Source organism: Schistocerca nitens, chromosome 1 (assembly GCF_023898315.1).
Source record: "Schistocerca nitens isolate TAMUIC-IGC-003100 chromosome 1, iqSchNite1.1, whole genome shotgun sequence".
Classification (NCBI taxonomy): Eukaryota; Metazoa; Arthropoda; class Insecta; order Orthoptera; family Acrididae; genus Schistocerca; species Schistocerca nitens.
Genome location: NC_064614.1, coordinates 1,300,168,108 through 1,300,189,563, shown reverse-complemented (window position 1 = coordinate 1,300,189,563; position 21,456 = coordinate 1,300,168,108). Strand labels below are relative to the sequence as shown.

At 40.4% G+C, this 21,456-nt stretch overlaps 1 non-coding gene across 1 annotated transcript; it reads right to left on the bottom strand.

The window, feature by feature from the left end:
* Positions 1-13,562: 13,562 nt before the first annotated feature.
* On the bottom strand, positions 13,563-13,637 carry Trnas-uga (transfer RNA serine (anticodon UGA)). Its single transcript has one exon. It is a non-coding gene; the product is annotated as a tRNA-Ser (tRNA).
* Between the last annotated feature and the right edge of the window lie 7,819 nt (positions 13,638-21,456).

Below are 21,456 nucleotides of genomic sequence, written 5' to 3'. Positions count from 1 at the left end.
CCTGAAGAATGCAAGTGTTGTTTGTAGCTGTTCTCAAGTGTAACAGAGACATATGTGCGTTTTTTCAGACTTAACTTGCATACTTGGGCCATGTCATTAATAGCCAGGGTGTTCACACTTTGCTATCTGTCTGTGATATTCCACCCACACACTATGTGTGGAGATTGCAGTCTGTGTAAGGGAAGATCATGTACTACATCCAGTTTATTCCTAATGCTCCCTTGCATCACTTACGCAGCAAGAAAGTTCCTTCTGTTTGGTCGCAAGAGTATCAGTCTGTTTTCTAGAAGTTGAAAGGTGCTTTGCTTAGTGCTAAATGTCTTGTTCCTTTTTTTCCTACTCAGTCGGTCCCAACTCTAACACTACAGAAGCTACAATGATGGGCTGTCCTTTTGTCAAGTTATGTATTGGTGCACTCATAAGTGTCCCAAAGCCAAATCTCTTTCTTGCCTCCCTGTTGCCCCAGCTTCAGCATTCGACGAGTCTTCTTGTTCTGTTGCTACATTGATGCACAAGAATCAGATGTTTTGCATAGCTTTTCATTTAATCACAGGAAAATTGCCCAGGCCACAGCAGCAGATCCTGATTTGCAGATTCTGTTGCACAACATCTTTTATATGGTTATATACTTCCTCAATCTCCTTTGCATCTGGGAATCTAGTTGGCATATAAACTTGTACCACTATGGTGGGTATGGGTTCAAATGGCTCTGAGCACTATGGGACTTAGCATCTGAGGTCATCAGTCCCCTAGAACTTAGAACTACTTAAACCTAACTAACCTAAGGACATCAGACACATCCATGCCCAAGGCAGGATTCGAATGTGCAACCGTAGCAGTCGCTTGGCTCCAGACTGTAGCGCCTAAAACCGCACGGCCACTCCGGCCGGCGGTGGGTGTGGGCTGCATGTCTATCTTGGCTACAATAATGCATTCACTATGCTGTTCATAGTAACTTATCCATGTTCCTATTTTTTTACTCATTATTAAACTTACTCCTGTATTACCACTCTTTGATTTTGTATTTATAACCCTGTATTCACCTGATCAGAAGTCCGGTTCCTGCTGCCTCCAAACTTCACTAATTCCTGCCATATCTAACTTTAACCATTTCCCTTTTTAAATTTTGGTAGGACATGTTCTGAGGCATCAAGGGATCACCAATTTAGTATTGGAGAGCAGCGTGGAGGGTACAAATTGTAAAGGGAGACCAAGAGATGAATACACTAAGCAGATTCAGAAGGATGTAGGTTGCAGTAGTTACTGGGAGATGAAGAAGCTTGCACAGGATAGAGTAGCATGGAGAGCTGCATCAAACCAGTCTCAGGATTGAAGACAACAGCAACAACAACAACCACCTCCCTCATGATTAAGGGATCTGACATTCCACGCTGTGATCCATTGAACACCAGTTCTGTTTTCCCGGTAATAATATCCTCCTGATTAGTCCCTATCTGGAGATCTGAATGGGGGACTGTTTTACTGCCAGAATATTTTACCCAAGAGGATTTAACCATATAGTAGAGCTGCATGCCCCCAGGAAAAATTAAGGCTGTAAGTTCCCCTTGCTGTCAACCGTGCACAGACCAACACAGAAAGAACATTTTGGTTGATGTTACAAGGCCAGACCAGTCAATCATTCAAGCTGTTGCCCTTGCAACTACTGAAAAGGCTGCTGCCCCTCTTCAGGAACCATATATTTGTTGGGCCTCTCCACAGATACCCCTCCCTTGTGGTTGCACCTACTGTACGGCTATCTGTGTTGTCTGTATTGCTGAGGCAAATAAGCCTCCCCACCAACAGCAAGCAAGGTCCATGGTTCACAGGTGGGGGGAACGTAGATGGCTTTTAACCAGCTTGAAAACAATAGGTAATTTTCTGATGAAACCAGGAAGAAAATTAATCAGAATGAAATGCCTAAAAAAAAAAAATAAATAAAATAAAACATATTAAACTGATTGCAATTCGTATTGTGAGAATAAATTACAGTGGCGAGACCTGTCCTGGAGTTAGAACCAAGAGACATCAATAGATTGTGGAATGAGTGAAACTCAAGAATTAGAATGAATTTTTATTCTGATATTTTATTTATTTATTGGTTGCCATTGATACATATTACATGAACCCAAGAAGACATTGCAGTCCATGTTTCACAGTGACTTTTATTATTAAAATCCACTGTGCATTAAAAAAACAAGATACACCATGGTAATAGTTACAGTGTCCTGCACTATCCTAACAAGAAAGTGCTAGTGCTATGAGTGGGGAGAATGCCCTATTCGTTCTGCAATCATACCTAAGCAATAGGAAACAGTTAGTGTTTTGAATTACCAAAAATCAGATCCTTTACCTCTTAAAAAAGAAGCACTGCAGGGCTCCATTTTGCCCTTTCTGTTCATCATATACATAAATGATCTACCTCCCAGAGTGCCCTGTGAGACTATACTATACACAGATGACACCACATTAACCACTTAGAATACAAAGATTAATGAGTTACTGTACACAGATGACACCACATTAACCACTTAGAATACAAAGATGAATGAGTTACAGTTGAATGTAGCAACAACAATGGATAGGTGTACCTCCTGGTTTCAGGCTAATGCATTACACACAAATAGAAAGCGAAACAGACAACATTGGACTTAATCTAAATGCTCCCAAAAACGAAAATAAATCAGTGAAACCTCTTGGATTCCATATTGATAAGTCTAAGCTAGGGCATACCTATGGATAAACTACTCTCCAGACCCACACGTGTTTTATCTGCTTCATAAGCTGAGCGGCCATCTAAGTGAAACTCTGCTATTGTGTGCATACTTTGGTTTTTTCAATACTGATCCTATGTATAGAATTTTGCTACGGGGAAACTCATCTGGATCTTACAATGAGACTCTACTTAACTGGTAAAAAAGAGCCATCAAATGCATTGTAGACATTACTTCAAGGAAATGAATATTATGAAAATACTTAGTTTATATGTTAAGAGTTGTGTAGTATACACCAAAGAAAAGCTGAATAATTTTCACCTCAGGATGTCAATACTGCATCACAATACTAGACACAGTTATGCAATTGACAAGTGACATGCCAGACTAACAAAAGTACACAACAGCTATAAATATCTTTGTCTCACATATTTTAAGAAAGTACCTACATTTTCCACTAGTGTTCTTTAATAAATTTAAAAGTGTAATAACAAAGTGGGTGTAAAGTAAATCCTTTATGCAGTGTTGAAATTTGAAAAATGTATTATAGATGACTTGGATTTTTGATATGTCAGTATACAAAATTATAAATTGATAAATTTTATGAAGTTACCAATGTGGTATGTTGACTCACTATGCCTTGCTTTATCAGGCAATATACAGAAAAAGTTTATGCTCATTATAATTATTTACAGATGATATAGATATAAATATATTAACACAATTTGTTGATGTATTGTGGTATACTGTATTAGAGTTACAAACAGTGATCAGTTTGCATAACAGTGTACTTTCCAAAAGTAGAAACGTACATAAAAGCCTCCTTGTAACATAATTAGGTACTTAAGGATCCTTGTAAAATGAGTCTCAAGAGCATTGTGCAACTCCACCCATCCTGTGTGACAACATGAGTTTAATTGCAAGGACAATGAGAAAGACAGGGTCTGGCATATACATCACAGCACATCACACTGCAGGTCTTACAAGCATCTGCAGCCATCTCTGGAGAGGACCCATCAACTTTTTCAGACTGTTTAATAATTCTTAACTGCAAGTTTAAATGCATGCATGCTCTCGACAGCACACAACAAAGATAAGACCTTTTGTGGATATTTTTTCAATGACATGTTAATTTCCCATGGGTCTGGTATGGAGTCAAGCGTTCGCAAAGCAGTCACAGCTGCTGAAAGTGTGGCTCAATAGGTGTGCCTCACTGGATTCAATGGATCCCCATTTGGCTGCTGTTGGCATCTGTCCAGAACGTGCATTTCCATTGCCAACTGTGAGATGCCAGTGAGGGTGGTATCAATCCTTCCCCCTGTCCCCTCACTCCAAATCTTTTCACTGTCACTGTGTAATGCAGTGATGGGGACGAGGGCTGGATACAAGTGGCGATGAGGGGACAGGACATGAAATGGAGTCTGTTGCCGAGCTCCTGCCCACACTTTGGCATACACACTGAGCCCGCTTGGGAATGCCAATTGAAATACCAAGCAGAGGGTGTGCACTCACATCCAGGGGCAGAGCAGCAAACAGATATGGAGGCATCTCAACAACTGCAGAGGGATCCGTGATGGCATGTGGAACAGCTGCCAGGAAGAGGGGCCCAAGCCAGGTGGCGGTAACTGTAGAGATGGCGACAACCACGAAAGGGCGTCCACATCTATTGGTTCCGAGACTGGCACTGACAGTGTGGGGCTCCAGGATCAGATGCAGTGCAGGCTGCTGCATCCAGGCAGGCATGGAACCTGAAAGCACAAAGCCAGTGGCACGATCATGCAATTTGCATCATTCCTCTTGGTCCCTGCAGTAAAAACAAAGGAAATCCAAGAAGTCGTGCTATGGCGCTTCGCTCACCTCTGTCTGCCATGTAATTCACCCATCATGGTGGGTGCAGCAACTGAAGCAAGGTGCGATGGCACCGTTGATGTAGCAACTCTGCCAGCGATGGTCTGTCGCATAGCTGGGAGCTGCAGAAGAGCAACAGAGCTTTCCCTTGTGTGGAAAGCTCAAAGGCTGTTGATTTATTGCTTCATGGTTCATACAAAGCATTCATCTTTGTAAAAGGATTGTGGGTGGAATAGTGTACACACAATGTGGATGATGATGTCAGAGACAGTGCAAACCTGTTCATACTTGGCGACAACAAATTGAGGTCTATTTACAATCACACTCACTGACCTTAATCTCTCAAGGCAAAAGATCAGTGAGAAAGCCTGGACTGTGGAATAAGCCATAGTAGAATGCACAGGAACAACAGAGGGAAATTTGTTGAAAGCATCAATGACAATGAGCCAACGCGTATTCCAGTGAGGGCCTGTGAAATCCAGGAGCAAACGTTGCCAAGGTGCTCGAGGTTTCAGCCATTCAAAGAACTGAGGCAAGGTTGACTTATGTTCAGCACAAGGTTGGCACTGAGAAATCAACTGTCCAATTTGTGCATCCAGACTTGCCAAATGCAATGACGTCACACCAACTATTTGGTGCGAATGATGCCCCAGTGACTGTGGTATAGCAAACGAAGCACGTCAGGCTGGAGAGCCTGGGGTACCACAACATGTGACTGGTGATATCAGTGCAAAGTAAAATGACAGGTTGGTGAACTATAAAATATTGGCGAACCACAGAGCTATGAATCTGTATGCTCTGTTAAATTCTTCACACAGTATCATGCCTCCCATTTCAACTTCATCTATATCCTCTTCCATTTCCATAATATTGCCCTCAAGTATATTTCCCTTGTGTAGACCCTCTATATATTCCTTTCACCTTTCTGCTTTCCCTTCTTTACTTAGGACTGGTTTTGTATCTGAGCTCTTGATATTCATACATGTGGTTCTCTTTCCCCCAAGGGTCTCTTGAATTTTCCTGTAGGCAGTATCTGTCTTACCCCTTAGTGATACATGCTTCTACATTCTTACATTTGTCCTCTAGCCATCCCTTCTTAGCCATTTTTCACTTCTGTTTGATCTCCCTTTTGAGACATTTGTATTCTTTTTCACCTGCTTCATTTATTGCATTTTTATATGTTCTCCTTTGATCAATTAAATTCAATATCTCTTCTCTTACCCATGGATTTTTACTAGCCCTTGTCTTTTTACCTACTTGATCCTCTGCTGCCTTCACTATTTCATCTCTCAAAACTATCGATTCTTCTTCTACTGTATCTCTTTCACATCTTCTTGTCAATCATTCACCAATGTTCTCTCTAAAACTTTCTACAGCCTCTGGTTCCTTCAGTTTATCCAGGTCCCATCTCTTTAAATTCCTACATTTTGCAGTTTCTTCAGTCTTAGTCTACAGTGCACAACTAATATATTGTGGTCAGAGTCCACATATAGACTGAGATTTAAGAATCAGATTTTAAATTGTGATACATTTCCAAGGGAAGATGTGGACTCTTACCACAACTTACTGGTTATGAACTGCAGATTAAAACTGAAGAAACTGCAAAAAGGAATTTAAGGAGATGAGACCTGGCTCAACTGAAAGAAGCAGAGGTTGTAGAGGGTTTCATAAGGAGCATTAGGGGGCGATTGACAAGAACAGGGGAAAGGAATACCATAGAAGAAGAATGGGTAGCTTTGTGACATGAAATTGTGACTGCACCAGAGGATCAAGTAGGTAAAAGATTAGGGCTAGTAGAGATCCTTGGGTAGCCCAAGAGATATTGAATTTAATCAACGAGAGGAGAAAACACAAAAATGTAATAAATGAAGCAGGAGAAAGGGAATACAAATGTCTAAAAAATGAGATTGATAGGAAGTGCAAAATGGCTAAGCAGTAATGGCTAGCAGGCAAATGTAAGAATTTAGTAGCATTTATCACAAGGGGTAAGACTGATACTGCCTACAGGATATTTAAAGTGATCTTTGGAGAAAAGAGAACCACCTGTATGAGTATCAAGAGCTCAGATGGAAAACCAGTCTGGCTATGGCAAGAAAAGTGTTTGTGAAGAAGAGAAATTTGTTAACATTGAGTATAGATTTTAGTGTCAGGAAGTCCTTTCTGAAAGTATTTGTATGATGTGTAGCAATGGAAAGGTGGAAGGAGTGTATAGATGGTCTATACAAGGGAAGTGTACTTGAGGGCATTATTATGAAAATGGAAGAGGATGTAAAGGAAGATGAGAAGGTAGATATGATACTGCCTGAAGAATTTGACAAAGCACTGTAAGACTTAAGTCAAAGAAGGCCCCAAGAGTAGACAACACAAAATTAGAATTACTGCTGGCTTTGGGAAAGTCAGCCATGACAAAACTTGGCCATCTGGTGAGGCAGGCGAAATACCACCAGACTTCAAGCAGAATATAATAATACCAATTCCAAAGAAAGCAGGTGCTGACAGGTGTGAAAATTACTGACCTATCAGTTTAATAAGAAGACATGAGGTAAGTTAAGGAAAGGCAAACCTATTATTATAGCATTTGTAGACTTAGGAAAGCTTTTGACAAAGTTGATTAGAATACTCTCAAATTCTGAAAGTGGCAAGGGTAAAATACAGGGAGCAAAAGGCTATTTACAATTTGTACAAAAACCAGATGGCAGTTGCAAGTGTCAAAAGGCACAAAAGAGAAGCAGTGGTTGAGAAGGTAGTGAGACATGGTTTTTAGCCAATCCCTGATGTTATTCAATCTATATACTGAGCAAGCAGCGAAGGAAACAAAAGAAAAATTTGGTGTAGGAATTAAAGTCCAAGGAGAGAAATAAACACCTTGAGGTTTGCTGATGACACTGTAATTCTGTCTGAAACAGCAAAGAAATCGGAAAAGCAGTTGAAAAGAATGGACAGTATCTTGAAAGGAGGATGTAAGAAGAACATCAACAAAAGCAAAATGAGGATCATGGAATGTAGTCAAATTAAACCAGGTGATGCTCAGGGAATAAGATTAGGAAATGAGACACTTAAAGTAGTAAATGAGTTTTGTTATTTGTGAAGCAAAATAACTGATGGTGGTTGAAGTAGGGAGGATATAAAATGTAGACTGGCAATGGCAAGAAAAGCATTGGTAAGATGAGAAATTTGTTAACATCAAATATACATTTAAGTGTCAGGAAGTCCTTTCTGAAAGTATTTGTATGGAGTATAGCCATGTATGGATGTGGATGATAAACAGTTTAGACAAGAAGAGAATAGTAGCTTTTGAAATGTGATGCTATAGAAGAATGCTGAAGATTAGGTGGGTAGATAGCATAACTAATAAGGAGGTACTAAATAGAATTGGGGAGAAGAGCACTAGGACACATGTTGAGGCATTGAGGGATCACCAGTTTAGTACTGGAGGGAAGCGTGGTGGCTGAAAATCATAGAACGAGACCAAGAAATGAATACAGTAAGCAGATTCAGAGGGATGAAGAGGCTTGCACAAGACACACTAGCATGGAGGGCTGGATTAAACCAGTCTTTTGACTGAATATCACAACAACAACAAATCTACATCTACATTTGCATCTGCATATGTAATCTGCAAACCACCGTGGAACACATGGCAAGAGGTTATTTCCTGTTGCACCACTTATTACAGTTTCTTCCCGTTCCATTTATGTATGGAGTGTGGGAAGAGTGATCGTTTGAATGCCTCTGTGCATACCATAATTATTCTAAACTTATCCTCATGATTAATTATTCTAATCTTTTCCTTGCAATCCTATGTGAGCAATATGTAGTGTATTCCTTGTGTCACCATTTAAAGGTAGTTCTTAAAACTTTGTTTACAGGCTATCTCAGGATAGTTAATATCTATCTTCAAGAGTCTGTCAGTTTAGTTCCTTGACTACCTATGTGACACTACCCCATGCTGTTAGCCTCATTTGGTATGGGGTCCCACACACTTGAGCAATTTTCTACAACCAGTCACATGAGTGATTTATAACCAATCTCCTTTGTAGACAGGCTGAACTTCCTCAGTAGCCTACCAATAAACCATAGTCTACCATTTGCTTTACCAACAACTGAGGTTATGTGATAATTCCATATCATATCCCTACAAAGTATTACACGCAGGTATTTGAATGAGATGGCCAATTCCATCAGTGACTCATTGATATTATAGTCATAGGATACTGCATTTTTTTGTTTTGTGAAGGCAATTTCACATTTCAGACAATTTAAAGCAAGCTGCCAATCTTTGCATGACTTTGAAATCTTATCAAGATCTGATTTAATATTTGAGCTGCTCGGGGGAACAAAATGGTAAGCGTCAAAATCACAATTTCGAGATACAGTGCATCTAAAGTTTCAATTGATCTGCAAATCTGAATAATTTTTTTTGAACAGTCCTTTTATTCTGTAGTGATTCTAACATCTATCTTCTACTATACAGACATAAATGTAACTCAGAACTGACTAAAACAAATAAAATATACAAAAATTATTACATTACCATACACCATTAGCAACACTTAGTGATAGAACATTACATATTAAATTTTACAGTAAGTCCTCAACACTTTACTGAAACTGCAAAATAATTCATCACTGTCATTACTAATGTCTTTTTCATCCAAAACTGTTGGCTTTAGTGACAGGATAAATCCGTGGTGGACAGGAGGTATGTAATTTACGAGCGACAGGATGTCAGCAACTTTCTTCTTTTCAATAAGCCTTTGCCCATTGCATTTAAGTCGAAGCATAGGCACTGGTCCTTGCCTTCCAAGTTTCCTGAAGCTTCTTTCATGCCAAATGTCATGACAAAATGTCTCGCTGATGAATAAAGATGATGGGTATTCGGAGGTCACCTTCCACCTATATACTTTCCTTAGGTTGACATCTCGACCATCAACTGTCTTCTTTCTGAAGACAAACGCTTCTTTAGAGTATCGTATTTGATAGAAATCCTCTCTTTTCATATTATGTACAAGCAATGGATTCTTCTTAGCCGACTTCTTGATGATCTCGCACCACTGATCTGGACTGTACACATCTTGTACTTGTCAGCGAACGTAATTTTCAATTGTCACGAAATCTCTATCGGACGGCAACATTGTGTGCCCGCTCACGGGGAAGTGGTGTTCAATCACACGAAATATACCAGTTGAAATTAGATATTTCCAAAACAGTACCATGTTCCAGTTCTTATTTTGGCCACAGCAGCACCTTCTCTGAGACGACCACTTTGTCTGTTGCTGAATGGTTTTGTTAGTTGTTTTGGGCAATATGATCTGATTTGCTATTAACCTGTATAACAACAAAAACTACTACTACCATCACCATTATTATTATTACATGTAACAATATAAATGAGAAATGCACATTCACACACCACTTTGCCAAAAAAATGTAGCCATTCTAAAATAACGTCAAAGGTAACGTACTTCAGGAACATAATGGTATGTACATGCACTTACCATTATGTTCGTGAAACGTACTAAAGACAGTATATTTACAAAATAACATATCTCTGAGTCATCTGAATCGTTAGGAATGTATTCTGAATCCCTCTCGAAGATATTAGTGTCATTGGAAGTATATTTCTCATCTTCTTCCATGTTCACTGTTGCCATAATCTCGGAAATGTTTTTACTTGCCGCCATTCTCTCTGTCACTTACCATTATGTTTCCGCAACAGACGGACAGTGGCACTTACCATTAAGCTCAGCCCTGACGTCTGTTGAGTGAATTTGGAACTACTAGTAAGTTTACTGCATTGTGCATCCCACGGGTGGTGTCATTAGCCATCTACCGCAAAATACACGGCGATGGCGCTTACCATTGTGTTCCCCCGAGCAGCTCATTTATGCAGCTTCTTTCAAACAGTTCTTCATTATAGATAACTGCATCATCAGCAAAAAGTTTTAGGTTAGTTCTAATATTGTCTGCAAGATCGTTAATATACAACATGAACAGCAAGGGTCCCAATACATTTCCAAGGGGCACACCCAAAGTTATTTCTACATTTGATGACAACTCTCCATCCAAGATAACTGCTGCATCCTCCTTACCAAAAAGTCCTCAATCCAGTCACAAATTTAACTTGAGACCCCATATGATCATATTTTTCACAGTAAGCACAACTGTGGTACTGTGTCAAATGATTTTCAGAAATCAAGAAATACTGCATCTACACTCCTGGAAATGGAAAAAAGAACACATTGACACCGGTGTGTCAGACCCACCATACTTGCTCCGGACACTGCGAGAGGGCTGTACAAGCAATGATCACACGCACGGCACAGCGGACACACCAGGAACCGCGGTGTTGGCCGTCGAATGGCGCTAGCTGCGCAGCATTTGTGCACCGCCGCCGTCAGTGTCAGCCAGTTTGCCGTGACATACGGAGCTCCATCGCAGTCTTTAACACTGGTAGCATGCCGCGACAGCGTGGACGTGAACCGTATGTGCAGTTGACAGACTTTGAGCGAGGGCGTATAGTGGGCATGCGGGAGGCCTGGTGGACGTACTGCCGAATTGCTCAACACGTGGGGCGTGAGGTCTCCACAGTACATCGATGTTGTCGCCAGTGGTCGGCGGAAGGTGCACGTGCCCGTCGACCTGGGACCGGACCGCAGCGACGCACGGATGCACGCCAAGACCGTAGGATCCTACGCAGTGCCGTAGGGGACCACACCGCCACTTCCCAGCAAATTAGGGACACTGTTGCTCCTGGGGTAGCGGCGAGGACCATTCGCAACCATCTCCATGAAGCTGGGCTACGGTCCCGCACACCGTTAGGCCGTCTTCCGCTCACGCCCCAACATCGTGCAGCCCGCCTCCAGTGGTGTCGCGACAGGCGTGAATGGAGGGACGAATGGAGACATGTCGTCTTCAGCGATGAGAGTCGCTTCTGCCTTGGTGCCAATGATGGTTGTATGCGTGTTTGGCGCCGTGCAGGTGAGCGCCACAATCAGGACTGCATACGACCGAGGCACACAGGGCCGACACCCGGCTTCATGGTGTGGGGAGCGATCTCCTACACTGGCCGTACACCACTGGTGATCGTCGAGGGGACACTGAATAGTGCACGGTACATCCAAACCGTCATCGAACCCATCGTTCTACCATTCCTAGACCGGCAAGGGAACTTGCTGTTCCAACAGGACAATGCACGTCCGCATGTATCCCGTGCCACCCAACGTGCTCTAGAAGGTGTAAGTCAACTACCCTGGCCAGCAAGATCTCCGGATCTGTCCCCCATTGAGCATGTTTGGGACTGGATGAAGCGTCGTCTCACGCGGTCTGCACGTCCAGCACGAACGCTGGTCCAACTGAGGCGCCAGGTGGAAATGGCATGGCAAGCCGTTCCACAGGACTACATCCAGCATCTCTACGATCGTCTCCATGGGAGAATAGGAGCCTGCATTGCTGCGAAAGGTGGATATACACTGTACTAGTGCCGACATTGTGCATGCTCTGTTGCCTGTGTCTATGTGCCTGTGGTTCTGTCAGTGTGATCATGTGATGTATCTGACCCCAGGAATGTGTCAATAAAGTTTCCCCTTCCTGGGACAATGAATTCACGGTGTTCTTATTTCAATTTCCAGGAGTGTATGTGACTGCCTTGATCCATAGCTTTCATGTACATCACGTGAGAAAAATGTGTTCGGTTTCACATGATTGATGTTTTCAGAATCCATACTGGTTGGCATGAAGGAGATCATTCTGTTCACGATACTTCATTATGTTTGAGCTCAGAATATTTTCTGAGATTCTACAACAAATCATTGTTAAGGATTTTGGATAGTAGGTTTGTGTATCACTTCTCCCCCCATGAACCATACAAAATCAAATAGGGGTAATGCAGGAGTAGGTTTAATAATGAATAAAAAAAAATAGGAGTGCGGGTTAGCTACTACAAACAGCATAGTGAACGCATTATTGTGGCCAAGATAGACACAAAGCCCATGCCCACTACAGTAATACAAGTTTATATGCCAACTAGCTCTGCAGATGATGAAGAAATAGATGAAATGTATGACGAGATAAAAGAAATTATTCAGGTAGTGAAGGGAGACGAAAATTTAATAGTCATGGGTGACTGGAATTCGTCAGTAGGAAAAGGGAGAGAAGGAAACATAGTAGGTGAATATGGATTGGCGGGAAGAAATGAAAGAGGAAGCCGCCTTGTAGAATTTTGCACAGAGCATAACTTAATCATAGCTAACACTTGGTTCAAGAATCATAAAAGAAGGTTGTATACCTGGAAGAATCCTGGAGATACTAAAAGGTATCAGATAGATTATATAATGGCAAGACAGAGATTTAGGAACCAGTTTTTAAATTGTAAGACATTTCCAGGGGCAGATGTGGATTCTGACCACAATCTATTGATTATGAACTGCAGATTGAAACTGAAGAAACTGCAAAAAGGTGGGAATTTAAGGAGATGGGACCTGGATAAACTGAAAGTACCAGAGGTTGTAGAGAGTTTCAGGGAGAGCATAAGGGAACAATTGACAGGAATGGGGGAAAGAAATACAGTAGAAGAAGAATGGGTAGCTCTGAGGGATGAAGTAGTGAAGGCAGCAGAGGATCAAGTAGGTAAAAAGACGAGGGCTAATAGAAATCCTTGGGTAACAGAAGAAATATTGAATTTAACTGATGAAAGGATAAAATATAAAAATGCAGTAAATGAAGCAGGCAAAAAGGAATACAAACGTCTCAAAAATGAGATCGACAGGAAGTGCAAAATGGCTAAGCAGGGATGGCTAGAGGACAAATGTAAGGATGTAGAGGCTTATCTCACTAGGGGTAAGATAGATACTGCCTACAGGAAAATTAAAGAGACCTTTGGAGAGAAGAGAACCACTTGTATGAATATGAAGAGCTCAGATGGAAACCCAGTTCTAAGCAAAGAAGGGGAAGCAGAAAGATGGAAGGAGTATATAGAGGAACTTCCTGGCAGATTAAAACTGTGTGCCCGACCGAGACTCGAACTCGGGACCTTTGCCTTTCACGGGCAAGTGCTCTACCAACTGAGCTACCGAAGCACGACTCACACCCGGCCCTCACAGCTTTACTTCTGCCAGTATCTCGTCTCCTACCTTCCAAACTTTACAGAAGCTCTCCTGCGAACCTTGGAGAACTGGCGCTCCTGAAAGAAAGGATATTGCGGAGGCATGGCTTAGCCACAGCCTGGGGGATGTTTCCAGAATGAGATTTTCACTCTGCAGCGGAGTGTGCGCTGATATGAAACTTCCTGGCAGTTTTAATGAAGGGGTTTTGAACAATCTTTTGTAGATAGTTTTCAGTGAAGGCATTTAGTTTTCACAGGGTCCTTATCAGGATGCCACTAATAAAATTGTAATTTTCCCAGTTGGTTGTTGGATGATTAATGTCTCCACCAATGATTGCAGTGTGATTGGGGAATTTATGTACAGGTGAACTGAAGTTTTCTCTAAAATTTTTGGTTATAGCAGGAGATGAGTCTGGTAGGCAATAGAATTATCCAGTTATCATTTTATGTCCATTCCTGATACTGAGGCTTGCCCAAAGAATCTCACACGCTGATTCAATTTCTATCTTGGTGGATATGAGTTTCTTGTCTCCAGTGACAAATACACCACTTCCATTTACCATTTGCCTATCCTTTCAATATACTCGTATGAATTTTCCCCAAAAATCTCACAGCTATCAATTTCAGGTTTCAAGCAGATTTCTGCACCTAATATTATGTGATCTTCACTGCTTTTCAGGAGTGCTTCAAACTCTGGCACTTTGTTCCAAATGCTTCAGCAGTTAACCATTAGGAATTTTTTTTACTGAGTTGAGCCTCTATGGACTGTGTGGTAACAACCAATTTCATTTTAGTGCCTAGGTCTTGTCCTTGTTCCAGTTTTGACTTCCTGCCAGTATCTTCTGAGCCCACCAAGAAGTGCCTGTTTATACTCTTCAGATAATGGTCCTCTTCATCTTTTGGACGTTGATGCCATTTTAAAACCTTGGTAGTTGTTCCCCAATCTTCTAAATTTGTTCTTGTCAGGAATTTCTCTGAGATACCAATCTGCCTAAGACCTTTTTCACATTCTTCAAACAATCTTGGCCTTGTTTTCTTAGATTGGATGGAACTCCATCTTCTTTTTGTTAGTCAGTCACCATCCATCCTCATGAGATGACCGTAAAATAACAATTGTCTCTTCTTAAGGGATGCTGTGATAGGTTGTCTCTTGCTGTACAAATCCTCATTTGCTCTCATTCGCCATTGTCCATCAACCCATCTATTACCTAGGATTTTTCATAATATTCTATGCTCTCGCTTTCTCAGCCGCTCAGCTTGACCTTGTATATTCATGGTCAAAGTTTCGGACACATATAAGCCCTCAGGTTTTACAACTGTAGTATAATGTCGGAACGTGGCCCCTAAACTCATAGACTTTTTGTTGTAGGTATTCTTTGTCAGTTGGTATGCTTGGTCTAACTTCCTTAGGATTTCAATACTCTCACCTGTGGGAGACATTTCTTTCAATCTTACACTGATACTTCTGGGTTTCCTACAGCTATCGTATGTGAACAAGGATTGAAATTCTCTTTTACAATCCATTTACCAAATGATTACTGTCTGGCATAACCAAATATAGCTTGGTTCAGAGCCAAATAATATTTTTTGAAAGACAACATTTGTGCCTTTGACCATTAGCTTTACTTAAAAGAAAAATGAATATTTGTACCAGAATATATCAGTACTGCACAGGAAGTCTTATTGCAGATTCGTTCAAATACAAGAGGAGTTTGTACAGTAAACTTAAAAAATCCTAAACTCTGCCTGAATAGGCCTCAGAAGGCCCAATGGTACTGACCAGCCACCGTGTCATCCTCAGCCCACAGGCGTCATGGGATGCGAATATGAAGGGGCATGTGGTCAGCACATCGCTCTCGTGGTCGTATGTCTGCTTATAAGACCAGAGCCACTACTTCTCAATCAAGTAGAACTCCTCAGTTTGCCTCACAAGGGCTGAGTGCAGCCCACCTGCCAACAGCACTCAACAGACCGGATAGTCACCCATCAAAGTGCTAGCTCAGCCTAACAGCATTTAACTCCGTGATCTGATGGGAACCGGTGTTACCACTGTGGCAAGGCCATTGGCAGTTTGTAAAGTGGCAGTATTTAATGCTATTTCTTCATGTGTTTCATGGAACTTCCAGTTTTAAGAAGAACTATAGGTTGTTGTGGCTGGTCATTTCTCATGTACAGTAGATCTACCACTTTCACTCGCACTGCGCAAACCAAATCTCACAGTTGTTTGAGGAGGCGTGATGCTGTGTTGAACTCTGCAGAGCTTTCAGAAATCTTGATCCCATTCAAACGTGAGTATTGTTATCCCAGCACTGTTCATAACTGCATATTGCAGTCTCCACTTGAGGTACACAGCTAAAATGTATTTTTGATTCTAGCATCAACATATTTACGTTAATTTCTCTTTTTTGTTTTTTTTATTTTATTTCTTTTTCTGTAACTGTGAATTGTGATTTCCACTACAGCTGTAGAGCTGATTTACAGTAGTCAATGCATTTTCTTTCTGACACTAGTAGATATTTTAAGTTCTTCTGTGACGGTCATTTCCATTTACCACTCATAGTTACATATCTTTGTAACTGCATATCATTGTCTCCACTTAAGCATATTTTCTGATGCTAGTTTCAATTTATTTATGATAAATATTAGTTTAGCTCATACTATGTGTTGTGGCACACTCTACAGCTGAAGAGCTGTTTTCATACTTGACCTTAAAAAAGTGCAAGTGTTGGTGAGGGTTGCCTGCATGCAGGAGCAATCTTATCAGTGATGTCACCATCCTTATCAGTGAGGTCATCATGACATGTCCTCTTACCATCTCCTTCCCCTCCCACTATCTCCAGCCAGTCAAAATCCAAGAGGACACAAATAATCCAGTTGTGCTAGCATTACATTAAAAAATACAAAATGTCGAAACTAGCTCAGTTGTGGTTTGTAGCCCATGCACCTATCCACCTACTCTCCAGCCAATCAAAGCAGAGAATTAAAATGAGAAATAAAAATGGTGCCAGATATGTATTAAAAATTATGTAACCTCCACTTTAAAGTGAAACACACACACACACACACACACACACACACACACACACACACAGACTGAGAGAGAGTCCGTGAGGGGCTTGCTAGCATTATTTTGCCTGAAGCACAAACTACAGACAGAATGGGAAGGAATAAAACCAGAAAATATGCTCAGATAAAATTTATTGTAACTTTTTTACATACAATTTTCTTACAATGCAGTATATTTGCATTCAGTTTTTTTAAAATGTTTCCACTATCTGAGCCAATATGAAGGCTCACTAAATTTCCAGCAAGATAATGATAACATGAGTCACTCAGAAATGTAGCATTGACCTTCAGTTACAATTCCCAGTTCACATTTTTTCAGGTATTCACATCATTTACAGGTAATTACATTCTGACAGTTATCTACATTATTTGCATTTTACAGGTATTTACATTATTTACAATCATCATCATTTTTCATATGGTATGACTGCCAAGCCATTCGTTGACCTTATTAAGAAGAATCAAATGTTTATCATCTTATCCATATAAAGCAAGTTTATGTTGTTTAATAATGGGATCAACATGTTTTGAGTGAATGACAAACTGCACAGAGGTTTTTACTTCCAGATCCAAGACACATTTGCAAAAGATTGTTTTTATACCTTTAGCTCTGCACATTATGTGCTCAGACTTGGTCTCAAGAGGATACATGTTTGCTCACAGACCTACAAATTCTGTAATAGGTTCACCATTAAGTTCATATTTAAATATCAAGCCAACTACTCCTTTTATTGATACCTGGGATTCCATAAATGTTGTTATCAGGGTAAGCCGAAGTGTCAAACCACTTATGCACATCAATTTCCATATCATCATAAATATCTGAGGTTGTTACATGCTATATTGGGTCTAAAAGAAGTATTTTTGAAATATCAAAAATGACTATTCCTTCTGCAATGAGTTTATTGAAAAACACATTAAGCCTGCTTATTCAATGGCATGTAAATTTTCATTCAAAATAATGCTCGAAACTTCCTGACAGATTAAAACTGTGTGCTGGACCGAGACTCGAACTTGGGACCTTTGCCTTTCGCGGGCAAGTGCTCTACCTACTGAGCTACCCAAGCACGACTCACACCCCGTTCTCAGAGCTTTACTTCCGCCAGTACCTCGTCTCCTACCTTCCAAACTTTACAGAAGCTCTCCTGTGAACCTTGCAGAACTAGCACTCCTGAAAGAAAGGATATTGTGGAGACATGGCTTAGCCACAGCCTGGGGGATGTTTCCAGAATGCTTTCACAGGATGTTGTTAGTCTTATGATCCACATCTCTTGCATGGCTTTTCAAACACAAAGTTATTTATCAGTTTGAAAAGGCTCTTCTGATAAATGCTGCATCTCTTCATACAGGGAGTTTGTTTATGTGACAAATTTTGATGATTTTTGTTTTAAACCATCTTATGTTGTAAACATTGTTTCAAATCCTGTAATGAATAAAATAATTTTTCCTGTCATTTAAAGTGGAAAATAACTTCTTTTGTTTGTTATTATCAGATGGTGGTGTCATTTATTTCTGGATATAAGGGCAAATGGAAAAACTGGTAGAAGTCGACCTCGGGGAAGATCAGTTTGGATTCCGTAGAAATGTTGGAACACGTGAGGCAATATTGACCTTACGCCTTATTTTAGAAGAAAGATTAAGGAAAGACAAACCTACATTTCTAGCATTTGTAGACTTAGAGAAAGCTTTTGACAATGTTGACTGAATACTCTCTTTCAAATTCTAAAGGTGGCAGGGGTAAAATACAGGGAGCGAAATGCTATTTACAATTTGTACAGAAACCAGATGGCAGTTATAAGAGTCGAGGGGCATGAAAGGGAAGCAGTGGTTGGGAAGGGAGTGAGACAGGGTTGTAGCCTCTCCCCGATGTTATTCAATCTGTATATTGAGCAAGCAGTAAAGGAAACAAAAGAAAAATTCGGAGTAGGTATTAAAATTCATGGAGAAGAAATAAAAACTTTGAGGTTTGCCGATGACATTGTAATTCTGTCAGAGACAGCAAAGGACTTGGAAGAGCAGTTGAATGGAATGGACAGTGTCTTGAAAGGAGGATATAAGATGAACATCAACAAAAGCAAAACGAGGATCATGGAATGTAGTCAAATTAAGTCGGGTGATGCTGAGGGCATTAGATTAGGAAATGAGACACTTAAAGTAGTAAATGAGTTTTGCTATTTGGGGAGCAAAATAACTGATGATGGTTGAAGTAGAGAGGATATAAAATGCCACTGGCAATGGCAAGGAAAGTGTTTCTGAAGAAGAGGAATTTGTTAACATCGAGTATAGATTTATGTGTCAGGAAGTCGTTTCTGAAAGTATTTGTATGGAGTGTAGCCATGTGTGGAAGTGAAACATGGACGATAAATAGTTTGGACAGGAAGAGAATAGAAGCTTTCAAAATGTGGTGCTACAGAAGAATGCTGAAGATTAGATGGGTAGATCACGTAACTAATCAGGAGGTATTGAATAGAATAGGGAAGAAGAGGAGTTTGTGGCACAACTGGACAAGAAGAAGGGACCAGTTGGTAGGACATGTTCTGAGGCATCAAGGGATCACAAATTTAGCATTGAAGGGCAGTGTGGAGGTTAAAAATCGTATAGGGAGACCAAGAGATGTATATATTAAGCAGTTTCAGAAGGATGTAGGTTGCAGTAAGTACTGGGAGATGAAGAAGCTTGCACAGGATAGAGTAGCATGGAGAGCTGCATCAAACTAGTCTCAGGACTGAAGACCACCACAACAAAACAACAACAACAACAAATTCAAACGTAAATTGTGAGTACTCTGGAGGTATTAAAGATCCACTTCCAAAATGTGCCCTATGCTTTAAATGTCTGGTATGTTTTCCACCACAAAACTTTTGACACTCTGTGAAGGAAACCATTCAAACTTGGACACCATAAGACACTGCACATTCATCCAGCTGTGTGGGCTATTCACCTACAGACACATGATCATTGCCCGATGTATAGAGCTGTTCACGTCAAGAAATATGAAGTAAAATTCATAAATTTTATAAACTTAACTCATCATGAGTCTGTTGCTGGCTTTGTCTCCAAGAACAAAGGACTATTCCAGTCTAATGCCTCTTTCAACAAACTGGAGTTGTTCAGTGTGGGTAATAAGCTGCAATTCCACTTAACTAATTTTCAGCAGAGGGAACCTACTCCAAGCCAGGCAGGGTAATGTAATGTGTGGGATCCAATTCATCTGTCAAAGTCCACAAAAGTTTTCAAACACATTGGCAAGGAGTAGCACATCAATTTTCAAATATAAATCGGAATATCCCTCAAGTGTTATACATTTGAATGCATTCTATATGTTGCAGGTTCTCTGGTGCTCAGCCTCTGTTATTGTTTTGCCTGTTAAAAAACTTTAAAACTTTTTGATTGACAGTCTGTGGTCTTCCAGTAAAATCAGTTTGTTACTCAGATACCCCCATAGCAAAATTCCAACTGATAAATTCAGATCATCAGGGAAACATTTACTTACTATCTTGAGTTCATCTGATTTCAGGTATGATGCACAGTTTTTGAGGGAGCACAGCAAACAATTCAGCAAATCAACAAATTGGAAATTTATGTTACAGTATCACTCGTGAAGCATAAATGAAATAATTTTCACAAAAAATATATTTTTTTCACATTTGATAGCAGAAGAGTAATGTGTCCTGGATTTGACTTAATTTCTTCATCCATATCTGTTGCCTTTTAGTTACAAATGTTCATGATCAAGAAATGCCCACTGTAATTCCTCAGACTGTGCAACATGATGGGTACTATATAGTGAGATCTGCAGTTGACACTGCAGCTGGAATGTGCTGTACATCTGTCTGCACTGATGAAATGACAGTGCTCTTTGTGCTATGCATCAGCTTCCTCAAACACTTCGCAGCCAATATGGCAGATGTCTGCTAAGTGAAATGCTGGTTCTTTCTCAGGTCATATTTCCATTTTTCTATTTCACTATAAAAATCTATTTACAGTCTCTGCAATTGCTGAGCTGTTCAGTGAACCATTCTATGTGATCACTGCCTCTGTAGGCCTACAATTTAAACTTTGAATATTCCTGAAATATAGCTATAGTGTACATGAAAGGCAATAGTGAATGATTTATGCAGATGTACCTGATTGGAATACGATTCAGAATCACTGTTACAACTGCAACTAGTACCTGATTCCAACACATATTCTGTATCAGCACAAATTACAAAAACAGTTTCAGTTTGTTGCTTAACTTTGTAAGTTTTACAAATGTATTCTTGCCACTAGGCAATACACAGCAGACTGTTGTAAATTGTGCACAGTCAACTAATTGCGCATCTAATTTTTCATGGGAATGTAAATAGTCCAGTCATCTCTCACATACTGCAACTGAATGCTGTCAAGCAGTTGTGCTGCTCTGTCCTAGCTTCAACACGTTTCTAAAGCAATAAAAATGGCATGCAACTGAATTATCAACATGCAACATTAATAGATTTACATGTTTTTTGTGATGTTATTTTGTGAAATGCAACAATACAACTCAGAAATCTCTGTCATCTCTCGTTTTCCCAGCAGCCAATGTGCTTCAAACCAGCCACAAGAAAATTCAGAATTAAGACACATGAGTAAGTAATTGCAATGATAAATAGACACCTCAGGCTACAGTAACATCAGTCTGTCATCACTATCAGTTATGGTGTTCACATTTATTGTCTTCATCAACTGGTAACCAGTTTATCACTT